Genomic DNA, 17,391 nt, shown 5'->3' with positions numbered 1-17,391 from the left:
ACCGAATCCACAATTCCCTCTCTCTCTGGAAGAGGCCAAAACATTTCAGAAAGTATGCCTGGGAGGAGGAACGGGTAGCTACTGGGCATGCACATAATTCCCAATTTGGCCAAAATTCCTGTAGCTACCCTATACGGGTACGGTGCTTTTATCCAGAAAAGCCGCAGGGAGGCGAAACTTTTTCAAAAGTACAATCTGGCGGAGGCAAATAATGCTACCGGGCATGTACCAACCTCCAAATTAGCCCAAATTCTCTGTTACCTAGCCCAGAGGTATCTGAGTTCAGGATCCCCAAAGAAAAAATCTCTGTTGGAGGAAGCCAAATTTTTTTCTAGAAGCATGCCAAGGTGAGAAGGCAAGGGTAGCTACCAGGCATACAGTTATGCATAAAGTTGGCCAAACTTGTGGTGTCCCTACCCTGAAGGGCTTTGCAGCTGGTCCCCAGAGCTAAATGTGTGTCAGGCAGAATCCCATACATTTTGAGAAGCTTTTGTGGAGGAAGCAAAGGTAGCTAGCAGGCATGCAGTTATGCATAAACTTGGCCAAACTTGTGGTGTACCTACCCTGAAGGGTTTTGCAGCTGGTACCCAGAGCTAAAAGTGTCTCAGGCAGAATCCATTCGCTATCCATGAGGAAATGGTTGGCGACCTGCTACGGAGCTTGGATGTGCGCAAGTCGATGGGGCCGGATGGGATGCACCCGAGGGTACTGAAAGAACTGGCGGAGGAGCTGGCCGAGCCGCTTACCATCATTTATCGGCAGTCCTGGCTATCGGGGGAGGTCCCGGTTGACTGGCGGCTAGCCAATGTGACGCCCATCTATAAGAATGGCCGGAGGGCAGACCCGGGGAACTATAGGCCTGTCAGTTCGACCTCAGTGCCAGGAAAGCTCATGGAGCAGATTATCTTGAGGGTCATCACGCGGCACTTGCAGGGCAAGCAGGCGATCAGGCCCAGTCAGCATGGGTTTATGAAAGGCAGGTCCTGCTTGACGAACCTGATCTCCTTCTATGACCAAGTGACGCGCTTGGTGGATGAGGGAAAGGCTGTGGATGTGGTTTACCTTGACCTCAGTAAGGCTTTTGACACAGTTCCCCACAACATTCTCCTCAAGAAACTGGCTGCTCGGGGCTTGGACTGGCGTACGCTTTGCTGGGTTAGAAACTGTCTGGATAACCGGGCTCAGAGAGTTGTGGTGAATGGAGTCAAATCTGGTTGGAGGCCGGTCACTAGTGGTGTCCCCCAGGGCTCGGTACTGGGGCCAGTCCTCTTTAATATCTTTATCGATGATCTGGATGAGGGCGTCCAGTGCACCCTCAGTAAGTTTGCAGACGACACCAAGCTAAGTGCGTGTGTCGATCTGCTCGAGGGCAGGAAGGCTCTGCAGGAGGATCTGGATAGGCTGGAGCGAAGGGCTGAGGTCAACTGTATGAAGTTCAACATGGCCAAGTGCCGGGTCCTGCACCTGGGGCGCAACAACCCCAAGCAGAGCTACAGGCTGGGAGATGAGTGGCTGGAAAGCTGCCTGGCCGAGAGGGACCTGGGAGTATTGGTGGATAGTCGGCTGAATATGAGCCAGCAGTGTGCCCAGGTGGCCAAGAAGGCCAACAGCATCCTGGCCTGCGTAAGAAGCAGTGTGGCCAGCAGGTCTAGGGAAGTGATTGTGCCCCTGTACTCGGCTCTGGTGAGGCCGCACCTCGAGTACTGTGTTCAGTTTTGGGCCCCTCGCTACAGGAAGGACATGGACGTGCTTGAGCGAGTCCAGAGAAGGGCGACCAAGCTGGTGAGGGGTCTGGAGAACAAGTCTTACGAGGAGCGGCTGAGGGAGCTGGGCTTGTTCAGCCTGGAGAAGAGGAGGCTCAGGGGCGACCTTATCGCTCTCTACAGTTACCTTAGAGGAGGCTGTAAAGAGGTGGGGGTTGGTCTGTTCTCCTACGTGCCTGGTGACAGGACGAGGGGGAATGGGCGAAAGTTGCGACAGGGGAGTTTTAGGTTGGATGTTAGGAAGTACTTCTTTACCGAAAGGGTTATTAAGCATTGGAACGGGCTGCCCAGGGAGGTGGTGGAGTCACCATCCCTGGAGGTCTTTAAAAGACGTTTAGATGTAGAGATTAGCGATATGGTTTAGTGGAGTACTTAGTGTTAGGTCGGAGGTTGGACTCGACGATCTTGAGGTCTCTTCCAACCTAGAAATCTGTGATACTGTGAAGGGAAGTGAAGGTACCCAGGCAGGTACCTCCGTCGGAAATTGGGCAAAGTTGTCAGGTACCTACGCTGAAGCGATCTGAGGAGAGGATCCCAAAGTAAATCTGTATGCGGAGGTAGCCACAAGGTTTTGGCAAACTAGATCAGGGAGAGGCAAGAGAAGCCTCTTGGCATGCACCTCCGTCGAAAATTGGCCCAAGTTCTCAGGTAGCCAGCCTGAAGGGTTCTGCGGACCGAATCCACAAGTCGCTCTCTCTCTGGAAGAGGCCAAAACATTTCAGAAAGTATGCCTGGGAGGAGGAACGGGTAGCTACTGGGCATGCACATAATTCCCAATTTGGCCAAAATTCAGGTGGCTACCCCAGACGGGTATGCTGCTTTTGTCCAGATCTGCCGCAGGTAGGTGAAATGTTTTAAAAAGTACAATGTGGCGGAGGCAAAGTTAGCTAGCGGGCATGTACCAACCTCCAAAGTAGCCTAAATTCTTTGTTACCAAGCCCAGAGGAATTCGAGTTTAGCGTCCCCAGAGAAAAAATCTTTCTTGGAGCAAGCCAAATCTTTTGCAGAAGCATGCCGAGGTGAGAAGGCAAGGGTAGCTACCAGGCATACAGTTATGCATAAAGTTAGCCAAACTTGTGGTGTCCCTACCCTGAAGGGCTTTGCAGCTGGTCCCCAGAGCTAAATGTGTCTCAGGCTGAATCTCGAACATTTGCAGAAGCTTCCCTGCAGGAGGCAATGGTAGCTAGCAGGCATGCAGCTATGTCCAAAGTAGGGCCATAGTTGAGAGAGACGTAACGTGGAGGGGTCTTCAGCTGGTATTGACAAGCAGTTGTGTATTTGGAGCTAGCCCAGAAGTTTTGGAAAACAAGATGAGCGAAGGGAAGTGAAGGTACCCAGGCAGGTACCTCTGTCGGAAATTGGGCAAAGTTGTCAGGTACCTAGCCTGAAGCGATCTGAGGGCAGGAACCCAAAGTAAATCTGTATGTGGAGGTAGCCACAAGGTTTTGGCAAAGCAGATCAGGCAGAGGCAAGAGAAGCCTCTTGGCATGCACCTCCGTCGAAAATTGGCCCAAGTTCTTAGGTACCTATCCTGAAGGGTTCTGCGGTGAGAATCCACAAGTCCCTCTCTCTCTGGAAGAGGCCAAAACATTTCAGAAAGTATGCCTGGGAAGAGGAACGGGTAGCTACTGGGCATGCACATAATTCCCAATTTGTCCAAAATTCCTGTAGCTACCCCAGACGGGTACGCTGCTTTTGTCCAGAACAGCCGCATGGAGGCGCAACGTTTTCCTAAGTACCATCTGGCGGAGGCAAAGTATTCTACCGGGCATGTACCAACCTCCAAAGGAGCCCAAATTCTCTGTTACCTAGCCCAGGGGAATCCGAGTTTAGGATCCCCAAAGAAAAAATCTCTGTTGGAGGAAGCCAAATCTTTTTTCTAGAAGCATGCCAAGGTGAGAAGGCAAGGGTAGCTACCAGGCATACAGTTATGCATAAACCTGGCCAAACTTGTGGTGTCCCTACCCTGAAGGGCTTTGCAGCTGGTACCCAGAGCTAAATGTTTCTCAGTCAGAATCCCATACATTTTGAGAAGCTTTTGTGGAGGAAGCGATCGTTGCTAGCAGGCATGCAGCTACGTCCAAATTAGCACTAAAGTTGAGAGAGACTTAACGTGGAGGGGTCTTCAGCTGGTATTGACAAGCAGTTTTTTATTTGGAGCTAGCCCAGAAGTTTTGGAAAACAAGATGAGCGAAGGGAAGTGAAGGTACCCAGGCAGGTACCTCCGTCGGAAATTGGGCAAAGTTGTCAGGTACCTAGCCTGAAGCGATCTGAGGGCAGGATCCCAAAGTAAATCTGTATGTGGAGGTAGCCACAAGGTTTTGTCAAACCAGATCAGGCAGAGGCAAGAGAAGCCTCTTGGCATGCACCTCCGTCGAAAATTGGCCCAAGTTCTCAGGTACCTAGCCTGAAGGGTTCTGCGGACCGAATCCACAAGTCCCTCTCTCTCTGGAAGAGGCCCAAAACATTTCAGAAAGTATGCTTGGGAGGAGGAACGGGTAGCTACTGGGCATGCACATAATTCCCAATTTGGCCAAAATTCAGGTAGCTACCCCAGACGGGTACGCTGCTTTTATCCAGAACTGCCTCAGGGAGGGGAAACGTTTTCCTAAGTAACATCTGGCGGAGGCAAAGTATTCTACCGGGCATGTATAAACCTTCAAAGTAGCCCAAATTCTCTGTTACCTAGCCCAGGGGAATCCGAGTTTAGGATCCGCAGATGAAAAATCTCTGTTGGAGGAAGCCAAATCCTTTGCAGAAGCATGCCGAGGTGAGAAGGCACGGGTAGCTACCAGGCATAGACTTCCGTCTAAACTTGGCCAAACTTGTGGTGTCCCTACCCTGAAGGGCTTTGCAGCTGGTACCCAGAGGTAAATCTCTCCCAGGAATAATCCCAAACATTTTGAGAAGCTTTTGTGGAGGAAGCGATGGTTGCTAGCAGGCATGCAGCTACGTCCAAAGTACGGCCAAAGTTGAGAGAGACGTAACGTGGAGGGGTCTTCAGCTGGTATTGACAAGCAGTTGTTTATTTGAGCTAGCCCATAAGTTTTGGAAAACAAGATGAGCGAAGGGAAGTGAAGGTACCCAGGCAGGTACCTCTGTCGAAAATGGGGCAAAGTTGTCAGGTACCTAGCCTGAAGCGATCTGAGGGCAGGATCCCAAAGTAAATCTGTATGTGGAGGTAGCCACAAGGTTTTGGCAAACCAGATCAGGCAGAGGCAAGAGAAGCCTCTTGGCATGCACCTCCGTCAAAAATTGGCCCAAGTTCTCAGGTACCTAGCCTGAAGGGTTCTGCGGACGGAATCCACAAGTCCCTCTCTCTCTGGAAGAGGCCCAAAACATTTCAGAAAGTATGCCTGGGAGGAGGAACGGGTAGCTACTGGGCATGCGCATAATTCCCAATTTGTCCCAAATTCAGGTAGCTATCCCACATGGGTACACTGCTTTTTTCCAGAACTGCTGCAGGGAGGCCAAACTTTTTCAAAAGTACAATCTGGCGGAGGCAAAGTATGCTACCGGGCATGTACCAACATCCAAAATAGCCAAAATTCTGTTACCTAGCCCAGGGGAATCCGAGTTTAGGATCCCCAAAGAAAAAATCTCTGTTGGAAGAAGCCAAATCTTTTTTCTAGAAGCATGCCAAGGTGAGAAGGCAAGGGTAGCTACCAGGCATACAGTTATGCATAAACTTGGCCAAACTTGTGGTGTCCCTACCCTGAAGGGCTTTGCAGCTGGTCCCCAGAGCTAAATGTGTCTCAGGCAGAATCCCATACATTTTGAGAAGCTTTTGTGGAGGAAGCGATGGTTGCTAGCAGGCATGCAGCTACGTCCAAAGTAGGGCCAAAGTTGAGAGAGACGTAACGTGGAGGGGTCTTCAGCTGGTATTGACAAGCAGTTGTGTATTTGGAGCTAGCCCAGAAGTTTTGGAAAACAAGATGAGGGAAGGGAAGTGAAGGTACCCAGGCAGGTACCTCCGTCGAAAATGGGGCAAAGTTGTCAGGTACCTAGCCTGAAGCGATGTGAGGGCAGGATCCCAAAGTAAATCTGTATGTGGAGGTAGCCACAAGGTTTTGGCAAACCAGATCTGCCAGCTGTGTGGCATCCAGGGCAGCATTGATAGCATAGGCAGTTTGTATGTGGTCTTGGAGACTAGCTGCATGTGTCTTTATGCTGTCTGGGAGGCTACAGCTAAGGGGGAGTTAACCTTGCCAGATCAATCAGGGCTAGCTTTGGGGATCTCCATGAGATCCTTCTCCTGCATCGCTTGTATGCAGGCTGGTTTTTGAACAGATGCAGCCAAATGGGAGAACCCTGAGTTCTTCATGACAAGGGATTGTCCTCTTTCTTGTGGGTCTATTCCACTGACCCGATAGGCAGCTAAAATGAATCTATGCCCCTAACCCAATAGGCAGTTAATATGTTTATTTAACGTATAAATGCTACCGCAGGTATTCCTCACCAAAGTGAAGGTGAAGGTGCAGAGCTTACCAAGGAGGTGTCCCTGTCTTGGTGGAGAAGGAGCACAGAACATCGACTGCCTCTTGTAGGTTTTCAATTTTTCTTCTCCCCCCCAACTCCCCAGCTCTCCCTTTTTTCCTCACTCTAGGGTTTTGCTGTCATTAACTTCTTTACCACTACCTCCTAACACTTTTATATCCTAAGCTTATCTGTCCCACCCTGGGATGACAATGAGCATATTTTGGGCAAAAAGTTGCGTATTATAGTCTTCTATGTTTAGCATGTACTTCCTTAATCTCATTATCTCCTTAAGAGTTAACTTTAATGTTTATTTTATAAGGAGTGAAGAAAAAGGTTTCACTTTGGGCACCGCAGACTTCAAGATTCTGTTCTGATGCCCAAAGAGGGTTTGTCACAGCCTGGGTATGCTGCTTCTGTTCAGAACTAAGGCATGTAGGCCCAACTTTTCCAGTGTGCTCCAGGCACCTGTCAGGACCCCCTGGGGCAGGACAGCCCAGCCGTGAGCTTGAGAGAGCTGGGCCATGGACGTCCTGGCTGTGGAGCTTCTCAGGGGCACAGGTATGGTGGAACCAAAAGAGAGTGTTCATCTCCAGGGGAAAGAGAGAGAAGTCCACCCTGTGGCACTTGGGGACTCCTGGACTCGCACATGCAGCACCTCGCTCAGGACCAAGCATGGGGACGCAGCTCCTTGGGAAGCCAAGGACAGGGACCGTGACCACATGGCAGCCCTGTGCTGTGAGGGGCAGTGCATATTGTGACCCGGAGTGGTGCTAGGCAACCGCCATGTCCCAGTGCAGGGCTGACAGGCACAGCCTCAGTCACCCCCAAGGCAGAGCTGGCCCCAGCCCAGACGTGCGGCTCCCAACAGGGTCCTGGGGCACCAGTGCAGGTGGGCTCGAGCTGGATGGTCTTTAAGGTCCCTTCCAACCCCAGGCATTGTAGGATTCTATGAGGGAGGCAGTGCACAGGGAAAATGGGGTGGGGTGCTGATGTCTGAAGAAAGCAAAGAAACAACAAAACTAAGAGGAGGATTCAAACTAACAAAAGTGGTAGGATTGAAGGAAAGACCAAAGAAAGAAAAGGTCATAATGAAAAGAAACAACCAGACAAAACAAAATCAAAGAAAAACTGTCTATTCCATTGTTGCAGGGTTGGGAACGTACACCGATGGACAAAAATGAACTAGAGCAACAGCCTTGGAGGAGTTTGAGGCAGCAAGCCGAGGTTTCAGCTGTGTTCAGAGAATGCCAAAAGGAAAGGCTCAAAGAGATGCTTGGAAAGAGCCTTAAGGCTCAAACAGGACCAGACCTCAACAAATGGAGAAAAAAGTGGGGAACCTCCGTGCAATTTGAGGTAATCCATGAGAGCTACAGGACATGCAGACAGAGGCAGGTAACAAATACCAGACAGGTAAGCTGCTTTTCCAGAAGTAATTCAGGTAAGGCAAAATTTTCCCTAAGTACAATGTGGCGGAGGCAAAGGTAGCTAGCGGGCATGTACCAACGTCCAAATTAGCCAGAATTCTCTGTTACCTAGCCTAGAGGGATCCGGGTTTAGGATCCTCAAAGAAAAAATCTCTGTTGGAGGAAGCCAAATCTTTTTTCTAGAAGCATGCCGAGGTGAGAAGGCAAGGGTAGCTACCAGGCATACACTTCCCTGTAAACTTGACCAAACCTGTGGTGTCCCTACCCTGAAGGGCTTTGCAGCTGGTCCCCAGAGCTAAATGTGTCTCAGGCAGAATCCCGTACATTTTGAGAAGCTTTTGTGGAGGAAGCGATGGTTGCTAGCAGGCATGCAGCTACATCCAAAGTAGGGCCAAAGTTGAGAGAGACGTAACGTGGAGGGGTCTTCAGCTGGTATTGACAAGCAGTTGTGTATTTGGAGCTAGCCCAGAAGTTTTGGAAAACAAGATGAGCGAAGGGAAGTGAAGGTACCCAGGCAGGTACCTCGGTCCCAAATTAGGCAAAGTTCTCAGGTACCTAGCCTGAAGGGTTCTGCGGACCGAATCCACAAGTCCCTCTCTCTCTGGAAGAGGCCAAAACATTTCAGAAAGTATGCCTGGGAGGAGGAACGGGTAGCTACTGGGCATGCAGATAATTCCCAATTTGCCCAAAATTCCGGTAGCTACCCCAGACGGGTACGCTGCTTTTGTCCAGAAGTGCCGCAGGGAGGCAAAACTTTTTCAAAAGTACAATCTGGCAGAGGCAAAGTATGCTACCGGCATGTAAAAACCTGCAAATTAGCCCAAATTCTCTGTTACCTAGCCCAGGGGAATCCGAGTTTAGGATCCCCAAAGAAAAAATCTCTGTTGGAGGAAGCCAAATCTTTTTTCTAGAATCATGCCGAGGTTAGAAGGCAAGGGTAGCTTCCAGGCATACACTTCCCTGTAAACTTGGCCAAACTTGTGGTGTCCCTACCCTGAAGGGTTTTGCAGCTGGTACCCAGAGCTAAATGTGTCTCAGGCAGAATCCCATACATTTTGAGAAGCTTTTGTGGAGGAAGCGATGGTTGCTAGGAGGAATGCAGCTACGTCCAAAGTAGGGCCAAAGTTGAGAGAGACGTAACGTGGAGGGGTCTTCAGCTGGTATTGACAAGCAGTTGTGTATTTGGAGCTAGCCCAGAAGTTTTGGAAAACAAGATGAGGGAAGGGAAGTGAAGGTACCCAGGCAGGTACCTCGGTCGGAAATTGGGCAAAGTTGTCAGGTACCTAGCCTGAAGCGATGTGAGGGCAGGATCCCAAAGTAAATCTGTATGTGGAGGTAGCCACAAGGTTTTGGCAAACCAGATCAGGCAGAGGCAAGAGAAGCCTCTTGGCATGCACCTCCATCGAAAATTGGCCCAAGTTCTTGGGTACCTAGCCTGAAGGGTTCTGCGGACCAAATCCACAAGTCCCTCTCTCTCTGGAAGAGGCCCAAAACATTTCAGAAAGTATGCCTGGGAGGAGGAACGTGTAGCTACTGGGCATGCACATAATTCCCAATTTGGCCAAAATTCAGGTAGCTACCCCAGACGGGTACGCTTCTTTTGTCCAGAACTGCCGCAGGTAGGCAAAACTTTTTCAAAAGTACAATGTGGCGGAGGCAAAGGTAGCTAGCAGGCATGTACCAACCTCCAAAGTAGCCCAAATTCTCTGTTACCTAGCCCAGAGGAATCCGAGTTTAGGATCCCCAAAGAAAAAATCTCTGTTGGAGAAAGCCAAATCTTTTTTCTAGAAGCATGCCAAGGTGAGAAGGCAAGGGTAGCTACCAGGCATACAGTTATGCATAAAGTTGTCCAAACTTGTGGTGTCCCTACCCTGAAGGGCTTTGCAGCTGGTCCCCAGAGGTAAATCTCTCCCAGGAATAATCCCATACATTTTGAGAAGCTTTTGTGGAGGAAGCGATGGTTGCTAGCAGGCATGCAGCTACGTCCAAAGTAGGGCCAAAGTTGAGAGAGACGTAACGTGGAGGAGTCTTCAGCTGGTATTGACAAGCAGTTGTGTATTTGGAGCTAGCCCAGAAGTTTTGGAAAACAAGATGAGGGAAGGGAAGTGAATGTACCCAGGCAGGTACCTCCGTCGGAAATTGGGCAAAGTTGTCAGGTACCTAGCCTGAAGCGATCTGAGGGCAGGATCCCAAAGTAAATCTGCATGTGGAGGTAGCCACAAGGTTTTCGCAAACCAGATCAGGCAGAGGCAAGAGAAGCCTCTTGGCATGCACCTTCCTCGAAAATTGGCCCAAGATCTCAGGTACCTATCCTGAAGGGTTCTGCGGACCGAATCCACAAGTCCCTTTCTCTCTGGAAGAGGCCCAAAACATTTCAGAAGTTATGCCTGGGAGGAGGAACGGGTAGCTACTGGGCATGCAGATAATTCCCAATTTGGCCCAAATTCAGGTAGCTACCCCAGACGGGTACGCTGCTTTTGTCCAGAACTGCCGCAGGGAGCCAAAACTTTTTCAAAAGTACAATCTGGCGGAGGCAAAGTATGCTACCGGGCATGTACGAACCTCCAAAGTAGCCCAAATTCTCTGTTACCTAGCCCAGGGGAATCTGAGTTTAGGGTCCCCAAAGAAAAAATCTCTGTTGGACGAAGCCAAATCTTTTTTCTAGAAGCATGCCAAGGTGAGAAGGCAAGGGTAGCTACCAGGCATACAGTTATGCATAAACTTGGCCAAACTTGTGGTGTCCCTACCCTGAAGGGTTTTGCAGCTGGTACCCAGAGCTAAATGTGTCTCAGGCAGAATCCCATACATTTTGAGAAACTTTTGTGGAGGAAGCGAAGGTAGCTAGCAGGCATGCAGCTACGTCCAAAGTAGGGCCAAAGTTGAAAGAGACGTAACGTGGAGGGGTCTTCAGCTGGTATTGACAAGCAGTTGTGTATTTGGAGCTAGCCCAGAAGTTTTGGAAAACAAGATGAGCGAAGGGAAGTGAAGGTACCCAGGCAGGTACCTCGGTCCCAAATTGGGCAAAGTTGTCAGGTACCTAGCCTGAAGCGATCTGAGGGCAGGATCCCAAAGTAAATCTGTATGTGGAGGTAGGCACAAGGTTTTGGCAAACCAGATCAGGCAGAGGCAAGAGAAGCCTCTTGGCATGCACCTCCGTCGAAAATTGGCCCAAGTTCTTGGGTACCTAGCCTGAAGGGTTCTGCGGACCAAATCCACAAGTCCCTCTCTCTCTGGAAGAGGCCCAAAACATTTCAGAAAGTATGCCTGGGAGGAGGAACGGGTAGCTACTGGGCATGCCCATAATTCCCAATTTGGCCAAAATTCAGGTAGCTACCCCAGACGGGTACGCTGCTTTTATCAAGAACTGCCGCCGGGAGGCGAAACTTTTTCAAAAGTACAATGTGGCGGAGGCAAAATTAGCTAGCGGGCATGTACCAACCTCCAAAGTAGCCCAAATTCTATGTTACCTAGCCCAGGGGAATCTGAGTTTAGGATCCCCAAAGAAAAAATCTCTGTTGGAGGAATCCAAATCTTTTTTCTAGAAGCATGCCGAGGTTAGAAGGCAAGGGTAGCTACCAGGCATACAGTTATGCATAAACTTGGGCAAACTTGTGGTGTCCCTACCCTGAAGGGCTTTGCAGCTGGTACCCAGAGGTAAATCTCTCCCAGGAATAATCCCAAACATTTTGAGAAGCTTTTGTGGAGGAAGCGATGGTTGCTACCAGGCATGCAGCTACGTCGAAAGTAGGGCTAAAGTTGAGAGAGACGTAACGTGGAGGGGTCTTCAGCTGGTATTGACAAGCATTTGTGTATTTGGAGCTAGCCCAGAAGTTTTGGAAAACAAGATGAGGGAAGGGAAGTGAAGGTACCCAGGCAGGTACCTCTGTCCCAAATTGGGCAAGGTTGTCAGGTACCTACCCTGAAGCGATGTGAGGGCAGGATCCCAAAGTAAATCTGTATGTGGAGGTAGCCACAAGGTTTTGGCAAACCAGATCAGGCAGAGGCAAGAGAAGCCTCTTGGCATGCACCTCCGTCTAAAATTGGCCCAAGTTCTTGGGTACCTAGCCTGAAGGGTTCTGCGGACCGAATCCACAAGTCCCTCTCTCTCTGGAAGAGGACCAAAACATTTCAGAAAGTATGCCTGGGAGGAGGAACGGGTAGCTACTGGGCATGAACATAATTCCCAATTTGGCCCAAATTCAGGTAGCTATCCCACATGGGTACACTGCTTTTTTCCAGAACTGCTGCAGGGAGGCAAAACTTTTTCAAAAGTACAATCTGGCGGAGGCAAAGTATGCTACCGGGCATGTACCAACATCCAAAATAGCCAAAGTTCTGTTACCTAGCCCAGGGGAATCCGAGTTTATGATCCCCAAACAAAAAATCTCTGTTGGACGAAGCCAAATCTTTTTTCTAGAAGCATGCCAAGGTGAGAAGGCAAGGGTAGCTACCAGGCATGCAGTTATGCATAAAGTTAGCCAAACTTGTGGTGTCCCTACCCTGAAGGGCTTTGTAGCTGGTCCCCAGAGCTAAATGTGTCTCAGGCAGAATCCCATACATTTTGAGAAGCTTTTGTGGAGGAAGCGATGGTTGCTAGCAGGCATGCAGCTACATCCAAAGTAGGACCAAAGTTGAGAGAGACGTAACGTGGAGGGGTCTTCAGCTGGTATTGACAAGCAGTTGTGTATTTGGAGCTCGCCCAGAAGTTTGGGAAAACAAGATGAGGGAAGGGAAGTGAAGGTACCCAGGCAGGTAACTCGGTCCCAAATTGGGCAAAGTTGTCAGGTACCTAGCCTGAAGCGATGTGAGGGTAGGATCCCAAAGTAAATCTGTATGTGGAGGTAGCCACAAGGTTTTGGCAAACCAGATCTGCCAGCTGTGTGGCATCCAGGGCAGCATTGATAGCACAGGCAGTTTGTATGTGGTCTTGGAGACTAGCTACATGTGTCTTTATGCTGTCTGGGAGGCTACAGCTAAGGGGGAGTTAACCTTGCCAGATCAATCAGGGCTAGCTTTGGGGATCTCCGTGAGATCCTTCTCCTGCATCGCTTGTATGCAGGCTGGTTTTTGAACAGATGCAGCCAAATGGGAGAACCCTGAGGTCTTCATGACAAGGGATTGTCCTCTTTCTTGTGGGTCTATTCCACTGACCCGATAGGCAGGTAAAATGAATCTATGCCCCTAACCCAATAGGCAGTTAATATGTTTATTTAACGTATAAATGCTATCGCAGGTATTCCTCACCAAAGTGAAGGTGAAGGTGCAGAGCTTACCAAGGAGGTGTCCCTGTCTTGGTGGAGAAGGAGCACAGAACATCGACTGCCTCTTGTAGGTTTTCAATTTTTCTTCTCCCCCCCAACTCCCCAGCTCTCCCTTTTTTCCTCACTCTAGGGTTTTGCTGTCATTAACTTCTTTACCACTACCTCCTAACACTTTTATATCCTAAGCTTATCTGTCCCACCCTGGGATGACAATGAGCATATTTTGGGCAAAAAGTTGCGTATTATAGTCTTCTATGTTTAGCATGTACTTCCTTAATCTCATTATCTCCTTAAGAGTTAACTTTAATGTTTATTTTATAAGGAGTGAAGAAAAAGGTTTCACTTTGGGCACCGCAGACTTCAAGATTCTGTTCTGATGCCCAAAGAGGGTTTGTCACAGCCTGGGTATGCTGCTTCTGTTCAGAACTAAGGCATGTAGGCCCAACTTTTCCAGTGTGCTCCAGGCACCTGTCAGGACCCCCTGGGGCAGGACAGCCCAGCCGTGAGCTTGAGAGAGCTGGGCCATGGACGTCCTGGCTGTGGAGCTTCTCAGGGGCACAGGTATGGTGGAACCAAAAGAGAGTGTTCATCTCCAGGGGAAAGAGAGAGAAGTCCGCCCTGTGGCACTTGGGGACTCCTGGACTCGCACATGCAGCACCTCGCTCAGGACCAAGCATGGGGACGCAGCTCCTTGGGAAGCCAAGGACAGGGACCGTGACCACATGGCAGCCCTGTGCTGTGAGGGGCAGTGCATATTGTGACCCAGAGTGGTGCTAGGCAACCGCCATGTCCCAGTGCAGGGCTGACAGGCACAGCCTCAGTCACCCCCAAGGCAGAGCTGGCCCCAGCCCAGACGTGCGGCTCCCAACAGGGTCCTGGGGCACCAGTGCAGGTGGGCTCGAGCTGGATGGTCTTTAAGGTCCCTTCCAACCCCAGGCATTGTAGGATTCTATGAGGGAGGCAGTGCACAGGGAAAATGGGGTGGGGTGCTGATGTCTGAAGAAAGCAAAGAAACAACAAAACTAAGAGGAGATTCAAACTAACAAAAGTGGTAGGATTGAAGGAAAGACCAAAGAAAGAAAAGGTCATAATGAATAGAAACAACCAGACAAAACAAAATCAAAGAAAAACTGTCTATTCCATTGTTGCAGGGTTGGGAACGTACACCGATGGACAAAAATGAACTAGAGCAACAGCCTTGGAGGAGTTTGAGGCAGCAAGCCGAGGTTTCAGCTGTGTTCAGTGAATGCTAAAAGGAAAGGCTCAAAGAGATGCTTGGAAAGAGCCTTAAGGCTCAAACAGGACCAGACCTCAACAAATGGAGAAAAAAGTGGGGAACCTCCGTGCAATTTGAGGTAATCTGTGAGAGCTACAGGACATGCAGACAGAGGCAGGTAACAAATACCAGACAGGTAAGCTGCTTTTCCAGAAGTAATGCAGGTAAGGCAAAATTTTCCCTAAGTACAATGTGGTGGAGGCAAAGGTAGCTAGCGGGCATGTACCAACGTCCAAACTAGCCCAAATTCTCTGTTACCTAGCCCAGAGGGATCCGGGTTTAGGATCCTCAAAGAAAAAATCTCTGTTGGAGGAAGCCAAATCTTTTTTCTAGAAGCATGCCGAGGTGAGAAGGCAAGGGTAGCTACCAGGCATACAGTTATGCATAAACTTGGCCAAACTTGTGGTGTCCCTACCCTGAAGGGCTTTGCAGCTGGTCCCCAGAGCTAAATGTGTCTCAGGCATAATCCCATACATTTTGAGAAGCTTTTGTGGAGGAAGCGATGGTTGCTAGCAGGCGTGCAGCTACGTCCAAAGTAGGGCCAAAGTTGAGAGAGACGTAATGTGGAGGGGTCTTCAGCTGGTATTGACAAGCAGTTGCGTATTTGGAGCTAGCCCAGAAGTTTTGGAAAACAAGATGAAGGAAGGGAAGTGAAGGTACCCAGGCAGGTACCTCCGTCGGAAATTGGGCAAAGTTGTCAGGTACCTAGCCTGAAGCGATCTGAGGGCAGGATCCCAAAGTAAATCTGTATGTGGAGGTAGCCACAAGGTTTTGGTAACCAAGATAAGCGGGAGGCAAGAGAAGCCTCTTGGCATGCACCTCCATCGAAAATTGGCCCAAGTTCTCAGGTACCTAGCCTGAAGGGTTCTGCGGACCGAATCCACAAGTCCCTCTCTCTCTGGAAGAGGCCAAAAGATTTCAGAAAGTATGCCTGGGAGGAGGAACGGGTAGCTACTGGGCATGCAGATAATTCCCAATTTGGCCAAAATTCCGGTAGCTACCCCAGACGGGTACGCTGCTTTTGTCCAGAACTGCTGCAGGGAGGCGAAACTTTTTCAAAAGTACAGTCTGGCGGAGCCAAAGTATTCTACCGGGCATGTACCAACCTCCAAAGTAGCCCAAATTCTCTGTTACCTAGCCCAGGGGAATCCGAGTTTAGGATCCCCAAAGAAAAAATCTCTGTTGGAGGAAGCCAAATCTTTTTTCTAGAAGCATGCCGAGGTGAGAAGGCAAGGGTAGCTACCAGGCATACAGTTATGCATAAACTTGGCCAAACTTGTGGTGTCCCTACCCTGAAGGGCTTTGCAGCTGGTCCCCAGAGCTAAATGTGTCTCAGGCAGAATCCCGTACATTTTGAGAAGCTTTTGTGGAGGAAGCGATGGTTGCTAGCAGGCAAGCAGCTACGTCCAAAGTAGGACCAAAGTTGAGAGAGACGTAACGTGGAGGGGTCTTCAGCTGGTATTGACAAGCAGTTGTTTATTTGAGCTAGCCCAAAAGTTTTGGAAAACAAGATGAGGGAAGGGAAGTGAAGGTACCCAGGCAGGTACCTCGGTCCCAAATTGGGCAAAGTTGTCAGGTACCTAGCCTGAAGCGATCTGAGGGCAGGATCCCAAAGTAAATCTGTATGTGGAGGTAGCCACAAGGTTTTGGCAACCAAGATCAGGCAGAGGCAAGAGAAGCCTCTTGGCATGCACCTCCGTCGAAAATTGGCCCAAGTTCTCAGGTACCTAGCCTGAAGGGTTCTGCGGACCGAATCCACAAGTCCCTCTCTCTCTGGAAGAGGCCAAAAGATTTCAGAAAGTATGCCTGGGAGGAGGAACGGGTAGCTACTGGGCATACACATAATTCCCAATTTGGCCAAAATTCAGGTATCTACCCCAGACGGGTACGGTGCTTTTATCCAGAACTGCCGCAGGGAGGAAAAACTTTTTCAAAAGTACAATCTGGCGGAGGCAAAGTATGCTACCGGGCATGTACCAACCTCCAAAGTAGCCCAAATTCTCTGTTACCTAGCCCAGGGGAATCCGAGTTTAGGATCCCCAAAGAAAAAATCTCTGTTGGAGGAAGCCAAATCTTTTTTCTAGAAGCATGCCGAGGTGAGAATGCAAGGGTAGCTTCCAGGCATACACTTCCCTGTAAACTTGGCCAAACTTGTGGTGTCCCTACCCTGAAGGGCTTTGCAGCTGGTCCCCAGAGCTAAATGTGTCTCAGGCATAATCCCATACATTTTGAGAAGCTTTTGTGGAGGAAGCGATGGTTGCTAGCAGGCATGCAGCTACGTGCAAAGTAGGGCCAAAGTTGAGAGAGACGTAATGTGGAGGGGTCTTCAGCTGGTATTGACAAGCAGTTGTGTATTTGGAGCTAGCCCAGAAGTTTTGGAAATGAAGATGAAGGAAGGGAAGTGAAGGTACCCAGGCAGGTACCTCCGTCGGAAATTGGGCAAAGTTGTCAGGTACCTAGCCTGAAGCGATCTGAGGGCAGGATCACAAAGTAAATCTGTATGTGGAGGTAGCCAAAAGGTTTGGGCAACCAAGATAAGCGGGGGGCAAGGGAAGCCTCTTGGCATGCACCTCCGTCCCAAATTGGGCAAAGTTCTTGGGTACCTAGCCTGAAGGGTTCTGCGGACCGAATCCACAAGTCCCTCTCTCTCTGGAAGAGGCCCAAAACATTTCAGAAGGTATGCCTGGGAGGAGGAACGGGTAGCTACTGGGCATGCAGATAATTCCCAATTTGGCCAAAATTCAGGTATCTACCCCAGACGGGTACGCTGCTTTTGTCCAGAACTCCCGCAGGTAGGCAAAACTTTTTCAAAAGTACAATCTGGCGGAGGCAAAGGTAGCTAGCGGGCATGTACCAACCTCCAAAGTAGCCCAAATTCTCTGTTACCTAGCCCAGAGGTATCCGAGTTTAGGATCCCCAAAGAAAAAATCTCTGTTGGAGGAAGCCAAACCTTTTTTCTAGAGCATGCCAAGGTGAGAAGGCAAGGGTAGCTACCAGGCATACAGTTATGCATAAAGTTGGCCAAACTTGTGGTGTCCCTACCCTGAAGGGCTTTGCAGCTGGTCCCCAGAGCTAAATGTGTCTCAGGCAGAATCCCATACATTTTGAGAACCTCTTGTGGAGGAAGCGATGGTTGCTAGCAGGCATGCAGCTACGTCCAAAGTAGGGCCAAAGTTGAGAGAGACGTA

At 49.7% G+C, this 17,391-nt stretch overlaps 1 long non-coding RNA gene across 2 annotated transcripts; it reads right to left on the bottom strand.

Annotated features, from left to right (window-relative positions):
- Positions 1-2,294: 2,294 nt before the first annotated feature.
- LOC310883721 lies at positions 2,295-16,736 on the bottom strand. Of its 2 annotated transcripts, XR_014573681.1 has the most exons (4): positions 15,898-16,723; positions 10,671-10,817; positions 8,222-8,916; positions 2,295-5,039 (listed from the first exon to the last, which is right to left on the bottom strand). It is a non-coding gene; the product is annotated as an uncharacterized lncRNA (long non-coding RNA). The 2 variants fall into 2 exon arrangements; XR_014573680.1 differs by lacking the exons at positions 8,222-8,916; positions 10,671-10,817 and having other exon boundaries at positions 2,295-5,734; positions 15,898-16,736.
- Positions 16,737-17,391: the final 655 nt, after the last annotated feature.

The sequence above is a fragment of the Anser anser genome (genome assembly GCF_964211835.1).
Source record: "Anser anser genome assembly, chromosome: 18".
NCBI lineage: Eukaryota > Metazoa > Chordata > Aves > Anseriformes > Anatidae > Anser > Anser anser.
This window is presented reverse-complemented; position numbering and strand designations above follow the sequence as displayed.